We start from the raw sequence: 4,960 nt of genomic DNA, 5'->3' as shown, positions 1-4,960 counted from the left end.
ACTCTCAGCCACACACACACACACACACACACACACACACACACACACACACACACACACACACACACACACACACACACACACACACACACACACAGTGCTGATGTCATGCCTGACTCTAGATAGAAGACCAGAGAAAGGTGCATGAGCTCGTCAGATCTTTGTCAGGAAGAGTCGTCTATGATGTCATTATGTTGTCAGTCGTCTCCATATGTGAGCAAAGCATCAGCTCTATCTGACCTGTTTTCTCTTGCCGTATTATTGAAAGGCCTAAGAACTAGGGCTCGCCCCCTGTGGTATAGGGCATAGCAGTGGCTGCAGCGACCGTGTTTATGAATAGGCAATGTAGGCAAATGCCTATGTCCTGTCATTGTTCTGGTGACTTTATAGAAATGATATGTGAATAAAAACGATGATTTCACAATGACTTTGACTTTTAGGTCCAAAATGAGCTCAGGGTATATTATTATAACTGAATCAGTCCTCTCTCTTCTGTTCAGGGAACCCTTATCCTCCTGTTGGGGGGTACCCCAACCACCCACCTCAGCATGGGGGCCATCCAGGGGGCTACACCAACCCAGGAGGGTACTCCAACCAACCCCCACATGGAGGGTATGGTCCCCCGGGCTGCCCTACTGGTCCTCCATGTGGAGGGCATGGACAGGGGCACGGGCACGGAGGGCATGGAGGATGCAAAGGTTAAAATGTTGTTTAGACTGTTGTTTAGATGTTAGGTTCATTGTTTACCTGGTATCCTATAGTTTCAAATGTGCAGTTTGTTATCTAAATGTTATTTAGATAGCATGTTGTTTAGAAAGATGCTACAGTAGGTTCATTGTTTACCTAGTTTACTGAGGCACTACAGTGTCTCTGCATTCTATGTACTGTATGTGTTTACCTTGCTTGTTGTAAGTCACTCTGGATTAAGAGCGTCTGATAAATGGCTACTTTGTAAATTGTAAATTCTAATTGTAGGACACGGGCACGGAGGTCACGGAGGAGGCCACAAGCATAAACACCCCCAACAGGGTCATAAACACGACAAGTGCCACAAGAAAGGGAGGGAGAGCCGTGGGGTAAGAGGCCAGTTTACTTCTTTATCAAAACATTCAAAAACTTTTTTAAATTTCAAAATGGAAAATGGAACAAATCCATTTGCACACTCTCAGAGTTACACACCCATAAGGGGCCATTTGGAACCCCCTCAAGGAGCCATGAGGGTACCTGGACCACACTTTAGAGACCCACTGGTGTAGCAGAGTGTTTTCAGTGAGCCAACATGCACAATAGCAGCACCCTGACTCTGTTTGACCAGAATGGAACAGAGAGAGGCTTCATTAATATCATTGGTAACACCTGTGAAGGAAGTTAGGAAGAGGCCCAATTTATCAGATATATATCAGATCTACAAGCTCATCCAGGCTCTTGTCATCTTCCGCCTGGACTACTGCAACTCCCTCCTCGCTGGTGCTCCGGCATCTGCCATCAGACCTCTGGAGCTTGTTCAGAAAGCTGCGGCTCGTCTGGTGTTCAACCGCCCCAAGTTCTCCCACACAACTATCCTTCTCCGTTCTCTACACTGGCTCCCCGTAGCGGCTCGCATCCAGTTTAAAACCCTGGTGCTAGCCTATAGGGCAGTGAAAGGAACAGCTCCTTCTTACCTCCGGGCTATGGTCGATGCCTACACCCCTGCCCGACTACTTCGGTCTGCCACCTTGGGCGACTGATTGCCTCGTCACTCAAGGGTCCTTCTGGCCGATCCACACGGTCACGACTTTTTTCTCTTCTGGCCCCACAGTGGTGGAATGAACTTCCCACTGATGTCAGGACAGCAGAGTCACTGCCCATCTTTTGCCGCAGGCTGAAAACCCACCTCTTCAGGAAACACTACCCTTCCTCTTTGCCTGGCCTACTTGTTGTTAACTAGTTGTACGAACGCTTGTTTTATTGTTGTATTGTTTTATTGGATCTTGTTTAGTCGATACAATTATTTGTTTTAGCTCCTGCTCATTTGACTTTGCTATTTTGTCTCATCTGTTTAAGGAAATAGGTAGCTCAGTAGCTGATATATTGCACTTTTACCTTAGCGCTAGGTATACTCTTGGTTGCTTGTTTTTGCAGAAAATGCACTTAAGACTTCTGGTGATTAGTAGTTTTCGTTCCCTACCTATGTTGAATGCACTTATTGTAAGTCGCTTTGGATAAAAGCGTCTGCTAAATGACTGTAATGTACAAGCTCTCAACACTTTCTGAGCTTGTAGCTTGGCTATTTTCAAATAGTAGGCCAGGGGTTAAAGTGCTTAACCAGAACTTTGATGCTTTATTGACAAATGTGTCTGGGGACCCCCTGGAACCCGACCCCACTTTGAGAACCACTGCTTAAGGAAACAATTTTGACACAAGCTGAAACTGAAACAGTGACCTCTACTTGTAGTATCATGTAATAACACACAGGGGACTGGAAAAATCCTGTATTTGGTTCTTATTCAACTTTACTCAACTGTAAACACAAAGCAATGATTTACATTTAAAATACATTTATATAATGATTATATTATAATATATTTATAATGATTTATATCACATCAATGTACTGACCGATGAAGGCTTGAATCTCATATTATGAACACACAAAGTATAGGAATTTATGTATATATTTAAAGACTCCACCTCACCCCCTAGCACTCACTTCTTCAGACTCCACCTCACCCCCTAGCACTCACCTCTTCAGACTCTTTCTCACCCCCTAGCACTCACCTCTTCAGACCCTTTCTCACTCCCTAGCACTCACCTCTTCAGACTCCACCTCACACCCTAGCACTTGACCTAGTTATGACGACCATGCAGACAGACCTCGGGCATGTGTTCTCATGTTTTTGTTATTTTAGGCTTGTTTTTCTTGATGTTAGAATTCCAATAGCTTGTCATCTATAGGTTCATTGTTTTACCTGGTTTCAGATGTACAGAATGTACAGAAGTTGTTCTCTTTTTTTCCTCCTCTCCCCTGGCTCCCACACACAAAAAAAAGCGATATAAGCGCTATATAAATTCCAGATATAATTATTCAAACAGATGCTAGGTTCAATGTTTACCTGGCATCCTATAGTTTCAATGTACAGATTATTATTATTTTGATAGTATAATGTTTCTAGACTGATGCTAGATTCTTGTTTTTTTCTGTGATCCTAGTTTACTGAGGCACTACACTGTCTCTCTGCTTTCTATGTAGCCTATGTGTTTACCTTGCTTACTGTCTGGATAAGAGCGTCTGCTAAATGCCTACATTGTAAATTGTAAGTAAGTGATTGATTGAATACTTTATTACATTGATTCTCAAAGTGGGGTCCGGGGACTCCCAGGGGTCCTTTGGGGGGGTACCAGGGAGTCCCCAGCAAAATGAGTTAATAAAGCGTCACAATCATTTTAACCCTTTTATCCATATTTTATACTTTGGCTATTCAAAAATAGCAGATCTACAAGCTCGTAGTGCCGCGCTACGAGCTTGTAGATCTGCTATTTTTAAAACCACTCGAAAATGTGTGCAAATATTTAAATCTTTCTTTTAAAAAAAAAATCATTTTTAACACAAATCTTTGCTTCTGGGGGTCCCTGGTACAACACATTTTCAGGTGGGGGGTCCACGGCCACACATATCAATTTGGGGGTCCTTGGCACGAAAACGTTTCAGAACCACTGCTTTATTAGTCAGAAGAACGTAAACAGCACGTGTAAGACATTAAAAAAGGATAACACAAAAAAGTCCTTGGGACTTTACTACGTATTCAATTCAATGCACAATAATACATGTCATCAACACATACAAAACACATAATTATGTACAAAGGAGAAAAAGGAAAAATGTGAATGACACCTCCTGTCAATTTATCTCCCCTTTGGGGTTCTTTTCAGGCCAATTTTGAAAGAACCCAGTGATTCACAACCTTTAATGCATTGGTTCTCAATGTGGGGTCTGGGGACCCCCAGGGGTCCTTGAGGGAGTTCCAGGGGGTCCCCAGCTAAATGATGGATAGTTAGGAACCCTATGTGTCTGTAACTCTGAGAGTGTACAAATGGAACCAAATGGAGTTAAATTAACATTGATTTCACTATATAAATTGGGGTCCCAGAGATAGAAATGCCAGTAAATGGGGGTCCGTAACCTAATGCATGTCAAACTGGGGGTCCTTGAAATTAAAATGGTTGAGAATCACTGCTAGATCGGTAAAAATCTTCTCTTATGGGGGTCCTTGGCATATATATTTTCAAATGGGGGGGGGGGGTCCACAGGCTAATAAGTGTGCATTTGGGGGTCCTTGACATGAAAAAGTTGGAGAAGCACTGCTTTAATGGATGGTGTCAGAGCATTTCACATTTTGGTGGCAGAGTAGGAGAATGAGAACTTTCACATGGCTTGGTTACAGGCTTAGAATAATTTAATTTATATAAATACTTTCGCACACTTTACACCACTAACGCTAACCCTTTACACTGTAAAGTAATTTAATTTTTTTTTTTTTTTTTTTTACACTGTAAAGTAACTAAGTACATTTACTCAAGTACTGTACTTAAGTACAATTTTGAGGTACTTTTACTTTCCTGGACTATTTCCAATTGTCTATACTTTACTTCTACTCCACTACGTCTCAGAGGCAGATATTGTACGTTTACTCCACTACAATTATTTGAAAACTTTAGTTACGAGTTACTATATAAATGATTACGTTATAAAGCATACATTAACCACTCTAGCCCTATTTTATACCTAGGCTATTTGAAAATAGATGATCTACAAGCTCACAATGCGTTGTGAGCTTGTAGATCTGCTATTTTCAAACATTTGACTACTTTTACTTTTGGTACTTTAAGTACATTTTGATACCAATACTTTTACTCAAGTAACATTTTGAATTCCGGACTTTTACTTGTAACAGAGTACTTTTCCACCACTGTGCAGTAGGAG

This window comes from Gymnoscopelus braueri (genome assembly GCF_963280865.1).
Source record: "Gymnoscopelus braueri genome assembly, chromosome: 17".
Classification (NCBI taxonomy): domain Eukaryota; kingdom Metazoa; phylum Chordata; class Actinopteri; order Myctophiformes; family Myctophidae; genus Gymnoscopelus; species Gymnoscopelus braueri.
This window is presented reverse-complemented; position numbering follows the sequence as displayed.